The sequence below is a fragment of the Chamaea fasciata genome, unplaced genomic scaffold, assembly GCF_029207755.1.
Source record: "Chamaea fasciata isolate MVZ Bird 193981 ecotype frontalis unplaced genomic scaffold, bChaFas1.0.hap1 SCAF_9, whole genome shotgun sequence".
In the NCBI taxonomy this organism is placed as follows: Eukaryota; Metazoa; Chordata; class Aves; order Passeriformes; family Sylviidae; genus Chamaea; species Chamaea fasciata.
The window spans coordinates 25,529,785-25,556,218 of NW_027094094.1; the positions used below are offsets into that span (position 1 = coordinate 25,529,785).

Sequence of the window (26,434 nt, forward strand, 5' to 3'; positions counted from 1 at the left end):
GGTTCTTTTAGGAATATCTTCAATGCTGTGATTTAAATTGATTTCACTATCACATCACTGAAACATTTGTGTAGTTCCCTAGCTACTGCTATGTATTAATAGTCCTCTGATGCTGAAAAGAATTTGCAAAGTTTCTCACAAATGTAATGCATTGTTCAGCAAGGAATAAAGGAAGTAAATAGAATCAGTGAATCTGGACATGTTACATCTTTGAATTGTATACCATTCTTTGCCTAATATGCATTTTTTATGTGACCTTATTTGCAATGAAATGTTCATAACAAATATTTAATCAGGATGCAATGATTAAATAGGCAAATTTAATTTTGCTCTCATTATTTTTTCCTAGGTAATCAATGCAGATGTGATTTAATGACAAAATCTAATTGAGTACTTTCATTTTGTGAAAAGAAAATTAAAAGCAGAAAATACACTTTTTAAATTAGAAGTAATGATGGAGTCACAGGACAATTCCTGGGGATTAATGACTATCTGAGAAAGCTGAAGGCTCAAGGTTTAGCTGTGGGCTGTTAACCTCAGGTGGCCATTAATTCTTCAAGTAATGCTCCATGCCCTGATCATTATTACAACTGAGCAGGGATGGAGTAGCAAGTTTCAGCAATTAAACCATCAGCAATATATTTAAATGCATATTTTTCTCTCCCACTTGGACATTCTGACACAAAAAACAGAATTAGTCAAACTGTGGATGATATCCAGTCAAACCCTTGGCATTTCTCTTAATTTGCCTGATCTGTCATCGAGGACATGCCACATTGTGTGCCTGCATTTGGTGAGCCACACACTGCTGTCCCAGGAGCTGTGCTGAACACACATTATTAAATATGCAGCTGGATGTACCTGCCCCCAGAGAGACTCAAAGCTTACATGGATCCTTGTTTTCGCTCTCTTCCCAGCAATGATGCAGATGCCATCGGCTTGACTGGCATCAAAATCACAGTGTAGGTAGCAATCTCTTGTCTTCACCACTCTACATGCTAATTTCCCCATCTTTCTGTAATAAAGTTGTAACTAAGCCTTATTTTCCTCATTTTTCTGAGGCTGTTGTATGGCCCCACTAGTCAAAGGATGAGCAAGGCAGAATCCCCAACAAGCCAGAATTTGCTGCTGAAAACAGTGTAAGAGCTTGTACCAACATATCACTGACTTGGTGTGGGGGTTTTTCATGCAGGGAATTCTGATTTGTGCAGCCAGAGCTTTTCTCAGTTCTGTAAAGAGTCAAAAGATCTCATGCTATTGCTTTCAGTTTGAGATCTATGTCATTACCTGAGAACACCACTTTAGGCTGAATTTGCCTCTATCTAAGCATTGCATTTATCCACATTATGTTCTACTTGGTGCACATACAGTGAGTCTACAAATACCCCCAGGTCTCTTCAAAGCATGCAGGTTTTTCTAAAGGCATTCACTAAGTGCCTTAGAAACAACTGTTGAAATGTTTCAGAATTCCACTGCTAAAACATTTCAGTCTATGAGTCAAGGGCAGATTAACAGAGAAAAGCAGCTAATCCAAAAATCAGCAGTTATGCTTTGAGTGCAGCAAACAGACTAATGAAGCATACAGAGCTGGATAGGTCACAAAGAGACATTAATAACACGTCTGCGAGGAGGTGAGTGAGCCAGTCACAGCAAGCCACCTCCCAGAGTGACTTCGGGTGACAGAAGGACCAAAGATTACTACAGGCAGTCCCTAATTAGCAAAGTCATTATCACAGGGTCATTGTGAGCGTGGATAGCCCCTACAGCATAGGTAGTATGCCCAAACATTTTGGTGTCACCTGCTGGTTTGAAGTGCAGCCTGTATGAGAATGCATGGCCTGCAGAGTATGCATGCAAGTGTTCAAGTGTGTTGTGTTTCTTGTTTCACTTAACTTTGAGATTTAAGTTATTAGTTCTATTTACATTGATGCAAACGTGAGTAAAGTTATAAATAATTTTCAAATTAATCTAAAACAATAAAAACTCTAGGGCAGCTTTGATTATTTAAGTTGATTATCACAGTTAAATGTTGACAGGAATTGCATTCACCCATTATTCCACCAAATAATACATCTTTTATGGCAGTTCTCTATCTGTCAAGATAAATCTCTCTATTTTGAAACTGTCTCAACTGAAACTTCCATTTGTGGTTGTGTTCTCCCATTGCTGCTGCATGAGGGAATAAATCGTGTGTTTGCACATTATGCCAGTCCATCAGCATGTTGGTAAACCACTTCATACACAACATAAACATTAATGGCAGCAAAGTTTGAGTTATGGCTGCTACTATCCCCTCTGCCTGCATCGTCCATCTCTGCTCTCTGTCAGTCATAACAGCTGGGAGTTAGGATTTCTATTTTTAAATTTCTTCCTGAAACAGTGTTTTAGGGAGTTTTTCTCCTTCTGATCTAGTCCAGCATAGCCATTAGTGGGAAAAATAACAGCTGCACTTTAATGATTCCCGTAGAGATCCTGGCTTAGTGGGCTTGGGGGAGAAGGGGAAGAATTCCCTGTGTCTGAATCTGTGACAAAAAAAAGCATGGTTAAAAATGAAAAATAAGCCTAGACCGACTTCTGATCCATCTATTTCACAGCTATTTTCACAGACTTTTCTCTCATACCCTCGTTTGATCCTGTTCCTATGGGCAGCACAGCACAGTAAGGGCAGCAGGTCTGAGAATAAATGACAGGATATCCAATAGCTCATTGCTGCACTGGAGTTCAAGTAAAGTTCTCTTAGATATTTGTTGCTTAAAAATGCATGCAAAAATTCCAAAAATTAGTTTACTCAAAGCATGTAAAAGCAAGCAATAGACCCTAAAAAAACTTGATTAACTAATATCCTATAAATGAGGGAAGTAAGTTAAATAAGGGATGGAGAGTAACATTGAGTGGCCCCTCATGCCGAACACCGACTAGTCACCTGTATTTTCCATGCATTAGTTTTGTTTCTCAAATAATTGGTCTTGACTGTCTTAAATTAATTAACTAAATTGAGCAGAGATCACTTTCTAATAAGTGATGCAAATTCTCTACTTTTCATTTCTTTTATCACTCTCTTGCAGAATAAGGATCAGATATGGAAAGGAGACGGCAAAGGAATCCGAGTGCTCCAAGCTCTGAACAGTGTTTCCAGATGCAGCTGGGGGAGATGTATTCACTTCAACTTGTTTTGACTCAACAAAAAAGTGAGTTGCATAGCCAATGAATATACTTGTGCCCTAGAATCATCTGTTAACACTTGTGAATGCCAACCTGTAAGATTAGAATCTGACTTAAAGCTATTGTTCATTATTGAGACTGAAGAGATGTGTTTTCCTGCTCAGATCATGGACCCAAGCAGAAATGTTTACCAAGTCCTCTGGGAGACGTTATCTAAGCTCAGCTTACACCCTTGTGGAGATAGGTGGAGTGTAAGGCTACAGCTCCACAACTCCTTATCTCTTGCAGAGCTTCAAGGAACAACATACGAGCTTGGCTTTCTCCCTTTCACCTACTGGGAATGGAAGAACTGACATTGTTTGGTTTTTCTAAATACAGAAAGTAGTTCCCAACAGTAATTTTTCCTTCTCACAGGCAGCTCTGCCTCCTCCTTCCCTTCTATAACCTGTGGTAGCATTCTTCTGTGTCCTATGCAAAAGGATTCCTTTAGGTTTGAGAGTTAAAAGTAAAACTGAATTCTGTATCATGATATAAGGCTACAGTTAATGTTTTTGCTTGTATTTGGTTACCTTTGTGTTTCATCATTGAGGAGCGTACAAATGAACAGAAATCTTCACTAGAAAATCAAAGTGACCTATAGGATATTTTTAAATTATTAATTTTTAGTGCATAAAAGATGATTATAGAGAGCGGATTACTTTGAGGAATTTGTTACATAGTGAAATTCTGGAGTGTGACCATTCAGGTTAACTAATGTCCTTTCAGTAAGAGACTATCTCAAATCATAGGGAAAGATACAGAACACATTCCTCCTTCTCTTCTTCCTTTATCTATCACCTTTATCTTCATTAAAATATGGATTAAAATTCTTATCCTCATTCTCTATCTCCATTAGACCGGTGTCACTTGAAGAAAATATTTTTCCCCTAGCTGATTTCTAGGGGTGTTATTGTGCTTTTCTGGTGTAGGGGAGTATACAAAACTTTCAGCCTTTTCATTTCATATTTGTTTGAAAAATACTGTGATACTTTATTCAGAGAAACAGGATTCTTTTCTTTTTTCCTTCTTTTACTTCTACAGTATTGCAATATTTTTTTTTTTCTAGGACTACTGCTCTCTTGTCAAGAAATTAGTTATATAAAATATTATGTCATCCAGTTAGGATTTTTTTTTTTAATTTTTGATTTCTTAGCAAGCAAGTCTTTTTTTTTTCCTTACACTAAGTGTGGAATGTGCTTTATATTGTGTTTCAACCAGCAGTTTAAACATGCCTCTTGACTGCTAAAACATGAATGGCAGTCTCACTAGCCCATCTGTTTAAAGTATTTTTGAAGTGCTATAGCACAAGCCATAATATTTATGAAATTTCACATTCGTTTGGATAGTGACAACATTTTTGACTTTAACTCTTGTTTTCTTTCTGGTATTATTGCCATAAAAAAAAAAACTACTTCAGAAAGGAAAACATATGGGAGCCTAATTCTGCAGACAAGGGCAGAGCTTTACATTAAATAAGCAAACATTTGTGATTTTCCTCCTTTTATGTTTTCCTGCAGAAAATAACATATGCCCCAAAAAGTCTGGGAGCAATTTTCACTCCTTGGAAAGCACAAAGCCTCAGCCTGCCTGGCTGTGTTGTCAGAGTTGAGAGTAAACCCAAGCAAATCAGGGTAGCTCCAACAGCATGCACAGAACAGAACTGATGTGAGAGAGCCTGAAGTGGTCATTCCCTTCAAATTCATCTCTTGGCTGTGCCAGACAAGATTGTTAAAAATCAAACAAACCAGCATAATGAAAATTTTACTGAGTCAACTATTCATAACGTAAAACCAGGTCATTCTAGCTCTCACACCATGAATCTAAGCATCATGCAACCAAACCTGCCCTTAAATTAATTGAGCTGAATATGGTTAAAAGTACAGTAATCAGTAAGTTATTTAGCTCTCAGTAATTTTACTTTTTCTATCATCATATTTTCTCTCATATGCCTTCAGATTCTTCTCAGCAAAATGTATTTTTAATTTCTAAACATGTTTTCTTCAGCCTGAATCACGTACTTTAGTTTATGCATACATAAATGCAGCCATTAATGTGAGCTGTTTGTACATTTATCAGATTATATCTACCCCATTAGTCTTCCTAATGGCTAAGCAGTGGTTCCTTCTCTGTCTGCTGTGCTGACCTCTCTTGTCAGTGGGCCCACAGTGGGAAATATTCCCCTGATCTCAAGAATAGAATTTACAGCCTTCAAGTCAACATGATGGTATTATTCGCCAGAATCAAGTCATTTACGTTCAGATGTCATTTTGGCATATAACATCCCTGGAGGTATTTAAAAGACTTGCATGTATGTCACTTAGGGGCATGGTTTAGTGGTGCACTTGGAAGTTTCGGACTCAACGATCTTAGAAGTCTTTTCCTACTTAAATGATTTTGTGATTCTAAGGGGCAATCTTAGGTCTAACAAGATGGGAACACAGAATCCCTGCTGTCCAACAGCAGGATGAGTGTGCAAGCAAAACCAAAATTGTCAGTTTGGAACATTCCTAACTAGGGAAGTAGTGCTTTGTTCATTCAAGCTTCAGTTGTTTTTTGTACCTGGAAGGTAAATTAAAGACAAGATAGGAACATAGTTCTGAAACCAAAAGTGTTTTCAGAATTTTTTAATTCAGCATGCTAAAATGAAAATTATTCTACTTTAAATCAACATGAAGTCATCTGAACGTGTTCTGGGAAGCATAAAATTTATATATAAGGATGCCTTCCAATTTGGCTGAAGTCCAATCAAATGAACACTCAGCACAAAGGATCATTACAAAGAGTAATATGGTCACTTTCTATCATTACTCTGCATAGTTTTCCTATGTAGCTTGTTAGTTCTTAGCATGATGGAATGATTTTCCCTGCAGTTAAAACAGATTGAATAATTTTTAGATACATTTCAGCGACTTGTATGCCAAATTAGAAGTATGACTGTGAAACAAATGCTGTAAGTTCTACGATTCTCTTCTGTCTTAGGAACTATGAGGTAAAATACACTCAGTGGACAAATAGCAGTTTTTCTGTGCAGTGAATAGATAACTATTTTTCCAATTGTAATACTGATTTTTTTTTTCTAATTTACTGTTATCCTTTAGCCGTGTGCTGTTTTTCACTTGCCTGTTTTAATTCTCTGTGCATTAGTTCCAAAGACCAGATGATTGGTATATGGAACACTTTGCAAAGTATTTATTATAATATATGAAATCTGTTTAATTTGCATAAAGTCTGGGAATTTGTTTGTTCATTTGGGTTTTTTTTTTTCCTTAAGCTAATATTCAAATCTCCCTATAAATTCAAATCTCTACTCTTACATAATGTGGTGATTATCACACCACTCTTTAGAGGTAACCATGTCACCCATGTATTAAAAAAGTGGCAACTGACTCTGATTCTTCTTCTTCATCTCACTTTAACTCCTTTTAAGTTGGATTATGAACAGAATATGGACTTTCCTATATCTGTGTATGTCTTATTACTGTAATGTCTTGGCATCCTGTGGTGCCTGCAGGCAATGATGCATGTAAATAAATTCAGAGCTGCTTTGCACAGGAGTCGCAATGAGAAGTCCTATTTGGTGTTTTATAAAGGTATGAGATTCTTTGTGTAAGGGGCATCTTTTTCCAGAGAGGAAAACAAAGCAAATCCAAAGCAAATCACAGGAAGAACCATCACAGGACAGTGACAGTGACAAACGCCCTTCACAAGCAGTGGCCTGAGTTTAGGTCAGACCCATTCCAGCCATCATTCCACTCCTACTGTGCCCCTTTAAGGAATTATCAAAGCCAGATTTAGCTGATTAATGTCAACATAACTGGCTAAAGTTTCCCATAGTTCAAATCCTGTCAGTGCTATGGATGTCATGCATCATCTTTTAGGTATGAATAGTGGTGAATTAAAAGGTAAGAGCTGTGCCTTCTCTCCAACACCAACTGCTTAGCCAGCAGAAACAATTCCATACTAAAATGAGATGCTGTTTTTATTACAAAAATGTCATGCAACATTCCTGTGAATTGGAATTCACAATATTATTTTTATCAGTTTGAGTAAAAATTACATGATAATCATTTTCAGCCAATGTAGAGAGAGGACGAGACCTCTTAACCTTCAAATTATTTTTTTGTAGGCGAAAGCCACCGGTGTTCAGCATGTTATGCTATCAAATTAAAGCAGTGCTTCACACTACTTATCAGTCAGTAACTTTCAATACAGAATGATCTTTTAAAGTACGTCATTTGACTTGATCACGTTGACAAAGTATCACAGTTGGTAAATGTTAAAAAAGTCTTGGTTTAGTTTATTTCAAATAGTTGACATGAACAATTTCAGATTTAAGTAACAAGTCTGACATAGGGAAGCCAAGCACGAGATGTGTTCCATGTTTGGTACCTTAACCAAGAGTCACTGCAGATGGTGCTGGTTTTTCCTGGGGAGGCTAAAATATAATTTTGCTTATTGCAACAGTTAAGTGGACCTTGGAGGTCAGACTTAGCTAATCCTCCCAGTCTGCTTAAGCTATATTGAGGTATTGCTTTAGGGTGACTATACCAGGGCAGACATATAAAGCTACATGACAGTTTTACAGAGAATTTTAAACATAAGTACGGTTTCTGACCACAGTGCTATATAGAAAGCATGCTTCTTACCTCCATTCAAACTGGGTTGAAAAAGAAAAAATGCTATCAAATGAAAGATGATTCCACCTGGAAAACACAGCTCCAACACCTACCAGCAATAAAAAACTGTCTTAGAAATGTTTTAGGACTGTAAAAGGACATGGGACTGTAGATAGGGCAATCATTCATCATGGAACATCTGAATCATTTCTTGCTGACTCAACAGAAATACATACCAGAGAAGTCAAATAATCCTTTCCCATTATTGTATATGATTCATGACTTCCAGATATTATACAAATGCACCATTAATCTAAAAGGGAGGAGTGTTTCTCAAAATAGCACTTATAGGTTTATAATAATATTTGAAATTATTTTGCAGTAATTATGCTTTTTTTCAATATGTTTACAATATCCACACTCAGAACCACCCTTTTGGAAAATACCAGGATTTGTTCGTAATGTAACTAGCATATGAATAGTTGGAACCTTGTCTGTAGTTCACTGTCTATTTGCATTTCTGCTGCAGAATAAAAAACACTTATAATCCACTATCACAGGTGAAAAAATGTGTAACATTAGAAGTTAGAAGAAACTAAATTAAATTCTTTCTGTTGAATCCAAACTTACCCTAAGTTTATTCAAAGTTCAAACTGAAAAATACTGAAAGATGTATGTTGGCAGATGTTTGCGAAAAGGTCTAGTGCTGATGATAGAAAAGGAATTAAGTTCACCCAGGAGGTTTCCAAGTGTTTTATCTGTTCATGGTAACTGTGAAAGCGAGAGAAGGCTTTGGCTCCTCGCAGCTGACCCTGCTCTCAGCAGGAACAAACACTCCAGGACCTACTGAGGTCACATCCAGCCCAAATTCTCCTCGCTTCTCTTTGGAACCCAGCTAGCAGCAAAGTGAAGAGATTCTGGGGTGGAAATACGGTGAGATTTGTATCCCTAAGTGTCCTAAGAGCATTTTTTGGTGTTCCTTATAAATTTTAAGATCACTCAGGTAACCACGTTTGGCATGTAGAAAGTAATTTATGTAGCTTTTCAGGGGACAGTTTCGACCTTGTGGTTTGTTCGCATTGTGCAAAAGACCAGAAGCAGTAATTGTCAAGCAAGTGGCATAAAGCCATTTGAAGAAAAGGTGACTGAAGTGTTTATGAGGATTTTTGATGAAGCATTATGTAATCTAGTCATAAGAAGCTTTTATTTTCTAGCTAGAGAAACATATTTGGAGCATATGCATCCTGACTTGGCCTTAGTCCCTGCGTTCCCTGATTTCGAACAAGGCATATGCTGTAAAGACAGACAGTAGTGGTAGCATTTGCACAATATTAAATGTGCTTTTCTTGTAGAGAAACTTTGGCCCTTTTTTGGTTTTTTTTTTGGAATTATTTTGATATCCATGCGTAATTATTTCAAAGCATACCACTGCAATTATTGAGATTTTTACTGTCACTAGATCCAAATATTAAAAAATGCATCTCTGATGTGATATGCCACATCACACTTTTTGGATATAAAAATACCAGCAAAACTTCCAGTTTTGCACCCACTGTATGAATACATTTGTGTTCACATACATGGACCTGGAAATTTCTTTTGTACGCAAATTACTTAACTCAAGAATTACTTTAATGAGTTTTTATTTAAAAAAAAAAAAAAAAGAAAAAGAAAAAGAAAAAAAAAAAAAAAAAAAAAAAAAAAAAAAAAAAAACAAAACACAAAACCTCCTCATCTTAAGTCTAAAAGTATTTATGACTTGGCCCCAGAAAACAAAGTCAGGAAAACAACTAGCCCTAAATCTCCTAATTTAATGGTATTTCTAAAAGTGGAATAATTTCAGGAAAAAAATCTTGATACTTCTAGTTTAGAGTTAAAGAATCAGTAAAAACCAGCTATAGTCATCTTAATACTGAACTAAAAATTCTCAAGTAGTGGTTGCATTGTAAATTAGAGAGACAACACCTAGCATGTTACCTGCACCATTAATACAAATAATATTAATGGTATTGCTGGCATCATTAATACTGTATTACTTGTATTACAAGCAGCAGAACTTCCAGCTCTCTTAGTGACTCAAACTAAAGTGAGCTATTTAAAGAAGCCCCCGAATTAGTGGTGCCAAAAAACTTCTTGTCTTATATCCTGACTTAAAGGTTTACGAACTTACCTAAGTTCTGGTGGCTTTTAAGAGTTCTTCTGCAGTATTGCTCTTTTTGTTGTCTAGCAGAAGTTTGTAAGTGAGACTTGTAGGCACTGAAATGTTGCTTAGCAATTTGCTTAAGCCGTGGTTTTTCTATTGTTCTCCTGCTGTGCTTGAAATTCACCCATTTATGTTTAAGTGTGACAGTATGAAATAAGCAGAAATAACCACTGTTTGTTTTATCATGTCCCTGGGACAGATTTGTCAGCCTTTCATCAAGCAAGACTTGCATTGTCCTCAGCAGGATTTCTGTGTGATGAAGGACTGCTGCATTTAGTGCTTTGAGTTTTTAAATGTTACCATCTTTGTGCCTGGGTATTGAAAAATGCACTACTCTAACACCATATTTATTCTCTATTGAAAGTAGAAGCTTTCTTTGCCTCCCTCTTCTTGATTCTTGTTGATGTCAGACAAATTTACATGGATGATTGCTCCCTTAGCATGCTTATCTGTCATCATAACTGTGAGATGTCGCTACCAGTGCAAATCAGGACAGAAGGGATCACCCAAATTCTGCTATTTATTTAAAGGGCACATTAACCTTCAAAATCTGCTTTATTGTTTATTTTCACATCCATGATCTCCCACATATTTGTAATGTTTTTATAGAAACTGTTCCCATGAAGCAGGTAACTTTACATTAGTTCTAATGCCTCATTTTTCTGACTATCTAAGCCTTGTTTCTGCTATACCAAGCCTGCTGAATTTCTGCAAACACATTTTGTATGCAACCAAAGCATAAAGGGCTCTATCCTCAATTATGCTAAATGTTTGCCACTTTTTTTATGAATGAATCTCATGGGAGACCGGGAACCATTTATGAGACATATTTCTTCCCCTATTTTCTTACTTCCTCGGGGGTTTTTGGTTTGCATTATTCCTTCTTGCACACACAAAGTATCATTCAAGCTGCAGCATTCAGCTGGAGGTGTCTGGTGTGATGCAGGTTCTGTCCTGTGCAGTGTTGTCAGGTGGGCCACAGCATGTTAAAAATTTCCTTGTTGAATGAGTTTCTTCATGCTCTTGATGTTAATTTCTTCTCCCCTCTCTTCATGTGGTAAGCAAAAGCAAAGTCAGTAGAATGGCCTTGGGAATTTTTTTTTTAAATATATCAAAATCCCAGAAGTCTTACTGGTGAGAGTTTGAAAGGAATTTTAGCTCCAACTCCCATTTGAGACTTTGAAAAGTATTCCTTCTATACTTAATAATTGTAATAATTCCTAAATCACATGCTCCTCCCACATTTCCGGAGGGCAGGAACACACAACAAACAGAAATTTTTTGGTATATGGTACAACTTCACATAAAACGTCATTAAAAGCTGACTCGGCTGTTTTAGCATTCTCTCCAAAAGTAATCTTGAAGATTACAGCGCTGCATTTGTTAGTAACTGAAGAAGATAGTCCAGAAACAATTTGTTTTTGTGGCAGCATTGAGCTTTCTGGATGTTTTTCATTCCATGACAAAGTGAAAACAAATAATTCTAAATGTTTCTATGTACCTGAAATTTAATTGCTAGAAAAAGATTTTCAACTTAGGTCTCATCTGTGTATCAACTAAAAAGAGAGTGAACCCTGGACCTGTTAAATGGATATTGCTTAATGGTTCTCTTCTGTCTGGCTTAAAAAGCATTATTCACTTGAAAAAATCTTTAATTAAACCACTTAAAGGCAGTTATTTTGGCATCTATTTTAATAAGTAATTTTTATTAGCATTTTTTCAATATGTGAAGAAAAGGATTGTCTTCTAAAAGAGAAGCCCAGACTAATGATAATGGTAGACAAGATTCCAAATGGAGACTTGTAAGTCCAGAGTTGTCCCTGCTAAAGCTATATGTTCTAGGTTTTAAAAAATACATAGAGAAATGTTAGACCCTTATGAATGGCATTTACACAAGGCAGTGCACAACCCAAAAGTTTAGTATTATGCTCTTTTTCCCAAAAAATTCATGAGCTCATATGACTTGACTCAAAGCCCTGAACCCTCTTATGGAACAGAATATTCAGAGGAAGAAAGTCTTTTCTTCCAAAAAAAGAACCATGTATTTTAGGATGAAGTTTAGATATGTTAGTGGTTGGAATATTTTCATTTGCTATGAGGCCAAACTCTTTCATTTGCTTCATGAGGTTTTCTGGTTCTCTCACATTCTAAAATAGTGTCCAAATTTCCATAATATACAGTAATCCAGGCAAGATATCTCCAAAATTTCCCGGTGAAGCAGTTGGCTATGTATGAACTGGCTCCACCTGCAACCCAGAGGTTTGCACATATTACAGGGCCATAAAGTGCTCTGGCCTTAATTGTCAACTTCTCTATCTTTCAACATATACAACTGCTGGACCAGAGAGGGAGAAAAGATGTAACTACCGTGAGTTTACTGTGTTTTGAGTGGTGTGAAAGAGAGAGATCAGATTTTGAAGTCATTATCCTTCTAAATGTCTTTTCTACATTCTCGTTTGATTAGGGTTAAACCTCTCCGATTATTTGAAGGTGAGTTCTTACAAATATGACAGTGCATCATATATACCGGAACAGAGAATATAGCTGCTAATACCTTTTCAACAGACTGTAAAATTGGAAATTGCTGATCTGATTTTGGAAGTCATTCAAAGACATGAATTTACCTTTTCTGGAGTGCTTCATGTGAGAATCTTTGGTTGCATTTTAGGAAGGACATCCAAGAATTTTCTGGTGGCAGCTGATTGAGTCCATTTCCATCTTTCTCTCTTCACTCTGGGGTTAAGGAGCCTTCAGAGCTTTTATTAATCTGAGAACAGAGAGTATAAGTGAAGGGCTGTCAGGATGTGACAGACAAAAGCTCAACTTTTAAATTCATAGTCAAATCAAATATATGTTATCCAGGAGAAACAGGAACAGAATCTCAGACATCTTGTTTGGATTAAATCTCTATCATTCATTTAATGTATAATAACTTGAAATGATGGATGTAATTTCCTGTAAGTAGAGTTGTAATTTCTGACGGATTAGGAGCAGAAAGAACACTTTTAAAATAAGACAGAACTTCAGAAACTTACATCTCATTTTCATTTAATAAGTACACAGAATCCCTCCCTCTGGCCAGAATCAGAGCTAGTGGTGCATCAGTTCTTAAGTGTTACTTGTTGATTTGGTGCTAGGTGAAAGCAGATGTTTTCCTGCTATTGTCAAAACAAATACTTATATTTAAAGTAATTAACTACTATCATAGGATAGGATATATTTTAAGCTTATAAAACGGCATAATTAATGATATATTTTTGCAAAACCACAGTCAGTTATAAAGATCCAATAGTGGATTGAAAAATCTCTGCAAAAGTGCACTTGACTTTTCAAGAATGTGTCTTCTGTCAATTTTCATTTGGTTTTATGACTGCAGGAAACCCAAATTTTCCATGAGGTTCTATCATGGATCAAGAACATTTAAAAACGTGTATTGGCCATTTTACACTATCACAGGTGATGAAAAAACATGGTTTTATCCTGGTTTTAAAAGGTTTTGAGGGAATATGTGATCAAAAAGATGATAATTAAATATATCAATCCCAAATCCGTAGTTTAGAGAAAATACTACATTTAGTGGCAAACTAATACAATTGATTGGAAATCTCAATTAAGGCAAAGTAGCAGATAAAATATGTTTAGCCTATATTATAAAGGGATTCAAATTGAAGATCATCTAGAATAGCTACTGAATAATTAGGGTGTAGAGTGTTGTTCTAGGAAAGTTTTCAGAATATGATTTTAATGTCTAGACTTGGGTTAAAGGTCAAATTCACTCTTTAACATTTTTCAGCAAACCCTTCCGTGTCATTAACATAGTTGAAAATACTAAAGATCACTATTATGCTTTTCCTCCAGAAAATGTGGTGTAGCCCAGCTGGTGTTCTAATTTCTATTACTTCAGTTTCCTTGAATATTCCTACTCTTATAAGATAGTTTTTCTTAAAAGAAAATTTTAAATGGTTGTTTTTATTGAAGGCAGAGTGTTCCAAAACATACAAATCAATATATAAACATGAGTGAAACTAATTCATAAATCCTGTTTTGGAGTAACACCTTTATGTTTCTGCTATTACTGTGCTGAAAAACAGTTATGGCATATCATGCCTTACTTTCCTCTTTAGCGCGTTTTTTTAGCTTAACATATAGAAAGTTCTTTGTAGTTATTTTGGGTTGGGTTTTGTAGGAGTGTGCTTCCATAGCCTAAAGTAAAATCTCTTAATTGCAGGGAGGGCAGAATGCGTAGTGCATTTACACATTGAATCTTAATTATTTCATCCATATGTATAGTCCCATCTGCTTAAGCATGCTGCACTCAAAGAGCAGGGTGGCCTTCTCCTCATTCCCCCACCTTGAAGAGGATTTTAACAAAGCAGCATAATCTGTTCCAAACAAATAATTAATCCTTTCTTGTGACAGAGCTGGCTGGTGTCATCAGTGGTGAGCTGTAATTTCCAGTGCTGCTCAGTATGGCACGTTTCAGTTCCACTGCTGAGATTCCACAGATCTAGAAGGAGGTTTGCAGTCCCACTGGCTGCAGCTCCATGCCATGCGGAACTTCATAATACCTGAAATTTCTTGCCCCAAACAACTTTGTAGACCAAAATCCAAAGTCATACTGGGAATATAAATGAGAGATTTTTTTTTCAAGAGAATGTTGAATAATGAGCTTGTTTGGTGTCTGTTATACCCACATTATTCAAATCTGTTAATTTGGCTTCTTAGAACAAGCAGCGTGGGTCATTCACTTTTTAAGCTCTTCTGTTGAGATAATTATCCATGAGTTTTGCATAGGAGTGTGTCAAGATGGAAGTGATATAAGGTTGTATTTGTGAGAATTTAGTGCATTCAGATCTGTTCCAATTTTCTGTGCTCATGTGCATGGAATTTCTGATAGGGATTTTGCATAAATTAATAAATATTGTGAAAAATTCCAGATGAATATGTTTTGCCATGGAAACTTGAGAATTTTCTTGAAATTCATGTAAATAATATAAATTTTTTTTACCATTTTTATCTTGTGTTAATGCTGTTGGTAAGATGAGATATTTATGGTGTGCTAGTTAGAAGGTATGAGAGAAACAGAAAGAGCTTTTTGCATTCTTGAGGTTGAATGGGCTGCTAAACAAATTTGAAGCAGTTCATGCATCCAAGTACAGCTGCAGAACTTAAGCTATGACTGTAGTTACTGTATAAAAAGTATTGAACTACAACAACAGATTTGATTCTTTGGGGTGGGGGAGAATAAGAAAGTTTTCTTTCTTTTAGAAGAAAATACTTTTTTAACATGCATTCTGAATTCACCAAGCAGGTTAAATCCTGAACACTTGGCTTTAACCACCAGCAGTGAATAACATACTCCAGAACTTTCAACATTTGATACAAGAGTCTTTATGTAAATTCTCTGTTTTCCTAAGCAACAGTGTTAAATCTACATCTTTTTATAATCCCCTGTTACTGAAAAGCAAGTTACCAATCTCATAAGTTCATTGAAGAAATAAATAACACAGAAATTTGCTGTTCTACAGTTAAAGAGGAGAGGGACCCTGAGAGGGGTGGAGAACCAAAATTTGCCCATATTTGTTCTCAGAAGGAAGTGCTGGTTTTGTAACCAGACAACAGAAACTGTCAGGTTAATTGTGGTCACCTAGAATTTCTCATTCTTTTCATGTCTTTTGCCTCTCAATTCAAAGGATAAGGAATTAACTTTTGAGATTCCTGCATGATTTTCTGCTTAGCTTACACAGTCCTGGTCTTAAAACTATCTACGGAGAGAAATTATCCAATAGTTTAGTGATCTCCAGGTGTTGAATGCCTGTGATCCCATCCAAATAAGTGTGCACTTTTAGAAAAACGTTCTCAAATTACTAGTTTTGCATTCCTCCCCCTCTGCCAACCACCTCAGTATCTCTATTCCCAACCTTCAGCAGGAGCTTCCAGTATCTGGAAAAAGAGCTTCTGTCACATTTGAAGCTGTGCCACAGATCCAGTGTCATGGAAGTCTGTCCCATCAGGTTTTTCTGCTCATTAGTCTCTAACCGTGACAAAAATACGTCTATTTTGTTACTAGCTGCTGCCCTGTAAATCTGGTGGGTCGCAAGCAGTTCCTTTAAAAAGCTGTTCTAGAGTGATTTCTTCTTCTTTCTGACCTGGCTTGGCTTAAAAGGGCATAAGAAGACAGTTGTAATAATGTGTGGAAGAGAAAACATAGCAAGAAATTAAAATTGTTTGCAGCAGCAAATTACAGGAATCAAAGAAGCAGGAACCTATGTACACATTGTTATCATTTTGACACACAAGAGGACAGGGGTGTTCTATTTTGTCTTAAAAGAAGCTTTCAATAACTAGTCTGGTAAAACTAAAATAGCACCCTGTAACTTAAAAATTACCAACAGCTATGCAGAGAAAGCAAAAATGGCATTTCCATTTAATAGAAAAGAAATTCATGTTATTGTGTAAAGCCTTCCTGTTCCCTGAATCATCAAACCAAACCATGTACACTACTAAATGAAATAATTTAATTATATACACTTTTCTATTAAAATTTTAGTTGACTGTGTAGGAAAATATACCCAGATGGTTGAGCATAAGCGCATTTTATTGTTTCCCTTTGCACGGTTATGGCTCCCTGAGCTATAAATTCCTGGGACTTAGTGATGGTTCTGTACTGTTGCTTTGCAGCAGTTCGTGTCTGCACAACTCCAGTTCACCCACTGCTCTAATAACCTCATCAAAGTCCTTTGGAGATAATAGCACGAGACAAAACATTATGGAGAACTTAAAAGTGGGAAAATAGAAAGTTACAGTAGTGAGGACTAGCCAGGGGCTTTTAATTTAAAAGTAACTGGGTAACTTTGAATATTAAAGCTTTATGATGCAGACATTATTTCTTTCAGCTCTAAACATAACATATTGCCTTTCTCCTACATTGTCCTCTAATCATAGCTTGAAAACTTCAGAAACTGCATTTTTACATTTAAATCCCAACATCCAACAAGGAGTCTTTCAACTTTCTCAGCTATCCATTTACAGAACCTCGTATTTCCCTGGAACATGCCCACCTGCCTTAACACACAAAATTATATTCCAGTCTGATTCATAAACTGTTTCCTACTGATTTTCAGTTTGGGAACTTGTGAAGCACAGGAAGGAGGATTCATTAACTCACCCCCTTTTCCTGTTCTCTGCTATACTGGCTTAATGCTGCAGTTTGGTGGTGTCAGCAGGGTCATACATCCCAGAGTACGGTCTGTTAGTTGATATCAGTGACAGAATCTTTCATCAATTATGTTTTCAAACTGGCACTCAGAAATCTGCAAAATGCTTCTATTTTCTCTGTGTTCAGCAGTACAATAACCAGCCTCTGTAACACCCTTTCACAACTGTTTTCCAGCTCCTCTGTTCATGTTCCTCAAGCAGGATGTTAATTTCTTTGTGAGTTTGTGAGTTCTAAGTCAGTAGAGATCTGAGTCTATCGAAGGCCCCTAGAAGTTAACTGTAATCTGTACTGTGGGAATATACAGACATGTGATTTTCAGGGAAAAGTGGGAAACCCTTAATTTCCAGTGCCAAAATGCAAACTCCTTTTAAAAGGTATTCTTAGGCTTGAAATCTTGCCTTTGTCCACATTTGATACATTTTGCTGGTGAGCACTCTAGGTTTCATAGGAATACTTGGCCCACGGATTCTTCAGGAAATTATGAAAGCTTGGACAAAGAGTAATTTTCTCTAATCCCCATAATAACTATATCCATGAAGTCTCTCATCTTAGAGATTTTTTTTTTTTTTTTGTGAGAACAAAGGAAAGGAACAAAAATATTCATAAACAATTTTATGAGTTCTGAGGTGGTTGTAAACACAGGAGGGTATCAGGTGACAATGTTTCATCTGCCTTTGGTGTCAAGTTCACACACAATCTCAATAAGGAGGAAGTGCTGCTGTGCGGTTACCCGAGAACTTCAGCTCTGTGGTGCTTGCATAGCTTTTAATTTAAGTGGTTAACCAGCCTTTTATCATGAGTCTGTTCTCTTGTCAGATAAATAAAGTGGAAACTAAAAATTTTCATTCTTTTTACCAAAATGTAGATTTTCATCTTTTTAATCTGTTGCAAAATTCTGAACCTTAAGTACAGAAAACAAGAAAAGAAACTATTTTCATACCCCCAAATTCTCTGTGTCCTAAAGCTCAGACATATTTTGGGGGGTTTGTTTCTTATTTCTAATTTGCATGTTAATTGTTCTCACCTTTTCTTCTTGCTCATCATGCATTCCTTGGATCTCATAATGGTTCCTCTCATTTTTGTTTCCACCCCCCAGTTTATCTATTCTGAGTTTTGGGGCTGGTTTAGCTTCTAGTGTCCATCCCCCTCATTAAGAAAAACAGCTCAACAGTCACAGTTTCAGTTATAGTAGTGCAATGATAATAGATCAATGAAATATCAAAGTACGGTATGTTGAATGTTTTTCAGTTTTAATTTATTCTGAAGTTAAAAAGAAATGCAGCTACTATCTTATATCCATGAGCATATGTGTAAGAAAAGCAGCATCCATAGGAATGTTGACATGAAATGCGAGTTAGAACAGCAAATGATTACTGGCATGCACATCTTTCCAACTTACAGTAATTCTCATCTCACATGCAAAGAAAATCAATATATATCAGTTAAATACTTTTGTTCTTTCGGTATTATCTGTAGGAATTTGGTACTTCCATTCTTTGGCAGAAACACTGACAAGTGAGTTATAAAGGCATTTGAATAATTTCTGTCCATTTCTATGTGTTGCATAAATCAAGACTAACACCCAGCAGGTATTCTGGAGTTTGTCCAAATTACAGACTTACCGTGTTGCAGATAGCTTGAATGCTTAATGAACATTTTCAGAAAGTTTATTGAAAACAAATTAAACTAAAATACAACATCTGATGCTTGGATCTAAAACTAACATTGTGATACATTTTGATTGTGTTGTATAGTTTCATGTATAAATCTCATAACGTCCCCGGCACAGTATAATTTTCATTTTGTAGTTTTAGATGTATGAAGATTTTAATTTTTAGGTTCAAAAGATATTTAGTATTTAATTGAACGTAATGATGCAAGAAATGTAATATTGATTCAGCTCAAATGTGTTGACAAGATAATAAACATTTTAATATTAAGTAGCTTAAATACTATACATTCCTTATCATTGCATTTATATATACCGCCTCTAATGCAAACCTGCACGAGTGTGCCCATGCTCCTGGCCTGCACAAGCAGAGGGTGCTTTTTTTTGTGCCACATTGTTCACAGGAAGCATGGCCACAAGATTAAAAGATAAAGGAATGTCCTTTTGCAATAATAGAGTTATAAAAATAGAGAACAACAACACATATGACAACATAATCATATGTTAGCTATGGGAATTTAGCAATATTAGCTATGGAAATGCCATACCACAGGTAGATCCTCCTTCGTTACTTACAGTAAGCCAAAATCTCTCTTCTTCTCAGTTTTTTCTCCAGTGTCTTTCATGCCCTATTGATAGGATGGTACTGGCTTTTTGTATTCCTGCCTCTGAACCACCTCTCTTGCTGTTACAGAAAAGACAGGATCACAGGCATATTGCATCTATGCTCTTTTCTCTGTGCATTCTACTGCAGCCTTATTGTTCCAGCTTCTTGTGACCGCCACAGTACTTTTGGACTACACTGGTGTGCATTACTTCTTCTGTACGTCCCTTTTACATATTCAAATGGCATTCTTGATTGAAAATTGCTAAAATGCTTGCTAACTTCTGGAACCTTGGACTGCCCAAAACTCTGGGTGAAATGCTGTGCATAATATTATTATTACTAGATGCAGGGATGTGCCTGCCTGTGGCTCATACAATGACTTCAGGGGGATATCCTGAGTGCTGACATTTAGGGAATAGCTGCCTGCACGGGGTTTGCCCCCTGTTTGGTTAGGTCTGAGACACAGAATCTCCTCTGGGAACAGTGTCACAATTATAAATATTTCAAAGATCTGCAATATTTGGAGGTAACTTGCTAGTAAAAACAGTACCAGCATAGCACCAATAAACAGTATTCTGTTTATTCTGCCCAAGAAGAGATTGAAATTAGGTATTTTGATTGATTACAACATTGATAATGAATAAGAAGCTGACCTCAGCTGCAAGCAGGGGCAGAGCAGATGGCAGAGGCATATGTTATGCCCTCTTATGTGAGGGAAACACAATAGCTGTCTCTCTCCCTTCTAACACCTTTTACTTAGCAATAACCTTGACCACTTACAATAATGGTTCAATCTGCCCAAGAAGAGAATTCACTCTGCTCTGTGCTGCTGCCATCTTCCCTCCTACTGATGAACGCATTTACTACCCCATTCCATTGACTTCAGAGCAGCCTTTAGCATCATTTCACTCTCTGAGATGCACAGAGATTTCTGTCTTTAGAGTTTAGTTTCATTTTTGTCCCCTTTCCTGTTCTGCTGTGCTTTTGTGTGCGTGTCTATGGCTGTGCGTGTTGGCGTCCCTGTACCAAGACCTTCCCTGCTGAAGTTTACAAAAGCTTATTTTGGCAGCCTCCATTAACCTTCTTCATCAGTTTATTGTGCCCTGAAAATCCAGATACACAGAGATGGCACAATGCACTTCACACATCGAAATGTCAATGTGCTTTTAAAAGATCTGAGCTTTCCGAAAATGCAGCATGAATAAAAATGTTAGTGAAAGGCAATGTGCCTATGTTTAGTTTAGTTTCTTTGCTCGGCATGTCAAAATAGAGCACAACTATTTTTGGGAACACCTGTCACCACTCTTACCTCTGTTTTGCCTGGTTATTTCCTACTGAGATTCATTTATTTTCCTATTTACCACCTTACAGTTGCAATTGCAAGAATCCTTGATTTTTGGGATAACTTTGTGCCACCTCTCTGCCTTTAGAAGTTCCCTAAAAATATATGTTGCTTCTCTGTTCTTAAGTATTGTCCTTTCTTCTTACTTTCAGGTTTTTATCACCACTATTGTATCATTTAACTTAGAGCACTCTGGGACATAGTTTGAACAGTAGGCAAAATAGTTATATTTTGCTTTATTAGGGACCCATGTGTCCTCAGATATAATTGTTATAAAGGAAAACCCAAGTTTTAGATGTGGTATTCAGGCATTCATTATTTCAGTATTTGGCAGAGAAAAGAGCAGATAAATATTACAGTTAATACTGCAGATACTTTGACTAAACCTTTTTGTTTGATGCTACAGCTCTCTTCAACCACCTTTCATTATTTTCCTTTTCTTTCTTATGAGACATATAAAGAAAGGCCTATTGCCACCTGAAATAAAAATGACTTTATGTTGAATGATACATAGCACCATTTAAAGACAATAATTCTGTGAATGAAACATGCTTTAAAGAGAAGTTGAGGAAAATTCTTGGTGGGAGTCAATCATTTACAGGAATAAAAGAGAGCAAACATATTTGTATAAAACAATACAGCATTTGGATAAATGTTTACATAATAATTGAGAGAAAACTATTTTGGATCAATTTCTGAACCTTTTCTTGATATCCAAAATTCATCTCTGATTAGAAGGATTTTCACATTAAAATTTTGAATGTTGTGCCATGAAGAAATTGGCTGGCTTACACAGGAAGAAACTCAAAGAGAAAAATAAGGATTAATTTGGTATGCTGGAGTGTGGAAACACAGACTGTCCAGGATATCTGATCTCAGAGGTCTTAAAATGAAAATCTGAATTTTTGTGATACAAGCATGATATCCAGGCAAGAGGGTGATATCTGATGAGGAAAAAAAAAAAAACCCAGACCAATTTAGAAAGAGCATTTTCGTCTGCTTTTTTAGCTAAAAGCTTGTAGCATCCATGGCTGTGCAGCTTTTTGTGGTATGTATTTAAGTTAACTTTAGTCATTATAAGAATCAGAAAAAATATGCTAGAGGGAGTTTCAGTTCTGATGCAGAATGAAGATGGTATCAACACAGTGTGAGCATCTCACACACACCGTGATGGCTTTCTGTGTTGGCTATTGCAGGCTGCTTCTCCGCTGATTTAAGGAGTAGCATAAAGCCAGCACAGTTCTTTTTTCCTGCTCTTTCCAAGAACCATGGAGAAACCCATCAAATTGATTATATCTATTTGAGGTTTTAGAACAATTTCAAACCTACCACTAATATTTGTTTATCAAATCCATATATAATGGCATTTAGGAGAAGCTGTGTAACCCTTTCAGCTAAGACAAAAATTTTCAGGAAGATTCTGAGGAATTGAATGCTACTGTAGACTGAAATAAATACTCCCAGTGAAAAATATACAGTGTTTTAGTCTGAACATGTTTGTTTATTTCCACTCTACTGAGTGCCTTTGATGTGTTTTGTGTTGTGCCTTTTGGTGCGCTAGAGCTTCATAAATATAAATATTGCTGATAGCCATATAATTATGGACAGATGGACAAGTAAAATCCAACTGAGAGACACTTGCTTGTTTTCAGAAATGGAATGAAGTTTGTTTGTTTGTTTTTATTTCAAAGAGGCAAGGAAGCAAAATTAATGTCTGTAGTGGCGGGAGCAAGGCAGAAGGAATCATTACATAAGTCCTCTACTTCCCAATCCCATTCCCTCCAAAACAGTTTTCCTGTCAGAGTTTGAAATCAAATTGTGTACCTCAAATCTCTTATTTCTTTATCAGGCTTATACTGTAACACGGGCCCTGCAGTTTTGGGGGGAAAGAACAGCACAACAAAATCCGTTGTAATCCTTCCTTGCTCCCAACAAAGCAGTTCAGTCCGTTGTGCTTCCTCTTATCAAAACTGAGTTTTTGTTCAGCTTCAGCGTTTTCACCTGTGGATCAATGTCCAGAAAAGTTAAAAAGGATTAGGTAATATATAGATAGGAAAATGTAAAGACACAAAAAACCTCACTGATCTTTGATCAGTCGTGTGGGCATCTGCCCCAGGTGCATTCATTCAGAAAAGCTGCAGCCTATCCATGCATTTCCTAGAATTCTCCTGAAAGCTTTATGTCTTTAATTTTCGGTCCCTGTAACTGACAGACGTTTATTAGGCTCAGAAATGATACAAGGTTACATTGCATCATCTCTAACGGTGGGGGGTTTGCTATTTTAAGCAATTTATGAGACTGGGTTTAGTTTAACAGACAATGGAAGCAATGAGTCAGCAGTCTTGAAACGTCAAGCATTTGGAGATACTTGCTCAGTAAAATGCCCAATTCAGAACAGATTAACACCTGTGAGTACAAATGGCATGCAAAGGGCATGAACATCTCTGTGATACACCGACTTCAAAATGTGCTGTAACTTTAGACTGCTGTCATCAGGGAATAGATTTGGGGCTTTGATTCTTGCTGTTTGTTTTGAGGTTTTTTTAAGCGTTTCAGGAGCATGCTTCAATCGTTAATGTTAAATAAAAATGTTTGGAAAGTGGGCTCTGGCTCCGAGGCTGACTGTGCAAACTGCCTGACTCCCAAACCATGAGAGCAGACTGCAACCACAGATGCAGGCCTTGCACCAGGATGATTTCATACAGGAAGCAGAAATAATACTGAACATAAATACTCAGGTATCCATCAAAGCTTGCCCAGGATATTGTCTTTGGGAGAGCTGTAGCTGTCCCAAAAAGGCTAAAAAGAACTAAAGCAACAGTTAAGCAGTGCAAATGACAAGAGGTCCTATATTCGCCTTTTTCTGAATCTTTTTCTTCATCAGAATTGCTGGAGCCAGAGTATCTGCACTTCAAGGAACTACACAGCCCATGTTCTGTACTCAGTGACCCAGGTTTTTATGAGATTTTCAAGGAAGCAACCACAATGATTTGCTTATCTTATGGAAAAGACAGCGTTGTCTTCATCCAGAATCTAGTCCTTAACAAGGTTTCCATCAGCACGATCTTAGAGTATATGGATGTGGAAGTAGCATGTGACAAAGAATCAGAAAGAAGGGTACAAAATGTTGACTGTTTGGCTAACAAATTAGCTGAAGAAGATATACGTAAATTATATTTATTGCTATATTGTAATTAAATACAGTACAGAGTGTGGGGGGGTTGGCTTTCCAAGCAACAAAATATCACAATGCTGATACTGTCTGTCCTCCTTCCTGCCAGAGCATAATTATTATAGAAAATAAGTACTCATCCAAAACACCTGAAGTTATTCATCAGCTACAATGATTTTAATAAACATTTCCTGGATCTGGGAATTTTTTTTTCTGCTTTCTATTGTATCTTTTCAAGAGAGGTAAAAAATCTCTTTTCATCTAAGTAAGAGCACTATATTTAAACCCTGAATAAATATTTATTACAGATAAGCTATATGTATTTCAGGAGCTAAATAGAATTTTCCATCCGGATTTTAAAGATCCACATAATTAAACACACATTGTGGAGGGTATGGTGTGTTTCTTTGTTTGTTTGTTCTACAATGAACTTTTGTTTTCTAAGAAGCATTTGCAGTTGATTATATATTCTTTGTTTATCTATTGTTGACTCAACTGATCATTTTGAGCCCTTGTTGCCACTTCTGTGCAGTCAATCAACCCGTTTCCTTTGTTCCACCACAAAAGACATCTTTGTATTATTTGAGATATTAAAGTCTCTCTGATTTTTGGGGGGAGGAAATTATTGCATAAATGGAGGAGCTGATTTCATGAAGTATCTCTGTGTGAGCTGTATGAGCTGGTGTATGATTAGCTGTGCCCTTTCATGTCTGTATAAATGCTAATCGAGTTCTTAGGGTGTCTGTGGAGACGTGCATGGATTGTTCTGTGGTGTAGGAGACCAACGTTTCTTGGCAGGTATAAAAGACAGACATAATCTCCTTTGCTGCCTTGTAAACAGCGATTTATCAGTGGGCTTGGATCCAGAATATTCAGATCTGCTGAAACTGAAGTTTCTTTTCTAGGATGTATCTCAGCACATACCAGAAGGGACCACAGGTCCATCAACCCCAAACAGATTTTCTGTTTATAGTACCTCAGTTGCTCATGCTTGAACAGCTGCAGTGAAACAAGGCTACCTTTCAAGAAATTGCCCCAACTTTTAATATATGGCAGCAAGAGTGGAAAGATGCTGATTCAAAGGCCTGTCATATTTTCTTTAATTTTGCATTTCTCCCCTCAAGCTTAGCATTTCTTCTTGTCATAAGGATTTGTCCTACTTTTCCACTCTCATCTAACGTATCAGGAGTGCACAAAATCAGTATTAATTTGCAAGTAAAAGTAAATAAACCGTGTAAACTCTCAGGAAATCTCCTTTAACTGCCATGTTGTGGTATTGAAAATCATTGTATTTATAATATTTTAAAAGATGGTATAAAATTTTATAAATCCAGGCGGAATATATGCTTATAGAAAGGTGGGTACTTAGGAATATAGAGGACACAAGTAATTACTGGGGCAGATGCTCCCCTCTACTAAGAATCATAATTATGTAAGAAGGCCTACATGGTTTTGATGTCATTTCCTGAAACGGCACCATGTGTGTCAGATGTTTAATTTTGGGGACAGAGTGACAAATAAGCAGTTGGCTGATTACTAATATGGTAATTTTAGATTCTCTAATTGTGATGAGTAACAGTCACCCAACTTCACCTCTTGCCAAAAGTCTGGCTCTGGCAGTTAATTTAATTTCATTGATACTTGGGGTTTTCTGGTCACTGGTCTCAGTAATCCCACCAGGGTACAAGGTACAAGGGTACCACCACCACTGGTACAAGGTAGGCCAGGTAGGATGTGGTGTGACAAGGAGTAAGGGCAAAGGACAACTCGGTGGTGACGAGGAAAGTCAATGCATTGAGAATCTCCTTCACATTCAGGAAGGTCAGTCTCTCAGCTACTTCTCCATTTGCTTTTCCCACACTCTTTCATAGCTACAGGATCTCTGGATTTGGAGGGATTGTTGGTTTCTCTCCTTCTTTTATTCCTGTACCTTTCAACAGAATAAATAGCTTTCACAAACTGAGGAAGTGAGCAAGTAAGAGGAGCTGCTGCTAAAGAAGAAGCACGTGTTGGTGGAACCAAGTGGAAGGGAAGGACAGGTGGGATGGGACCCTGAGGTTCATGGGGAACTAGAGAGGATTCACAAAACAATTAATATACCTGTGAACAAATACAGGCTGATGTGAGGAGGTGCTCTTATATCACTTGTCATGAAGAATGGGACTGTCGTCCTAATCTTGAACACGGTGACTTCCTTGAAAGGGTATTTTACTTTTGCTATATCACAAAGGATATTGCATTCCAGATGACATTTAAAAATCAGCATTCGAGGCAGCATTTTTTACATTTCCTATAGCAGAGTGTGCAAATAAATTTAGCAGGTGTTATTAGAGCTGGTAGGGGGTGAAAGGCGAATAAAAATTGCTGATGGGGATTTTCTCTGTGTGCTGCTGCTGGGATCCTGC

At 36.8% G+C, this 26,434-nt stretch overlaps 1 long non-coding RNA gene across 1 annotated transcript; it reads left to right on the forward strand.

The window, feature by feature from the left end:
- Nucleotides 1-3,100: 3,100 nt before the first annotated feature.
- Nucleotides 3,101-24,233, forward strand: LOC136294107 (uncharacterized). Its single transcript, XR_010722313.1, has 2 exons — nt 3,101-3,188; nt 23,742-24,233. It is a non-coding gene; the product is annotated as an uncharacterized lncRNA (long non-coding RNA).
- The last annotated feature ends 2,201 nt before the right edge of the window (nt 24,234-26,434 follow it).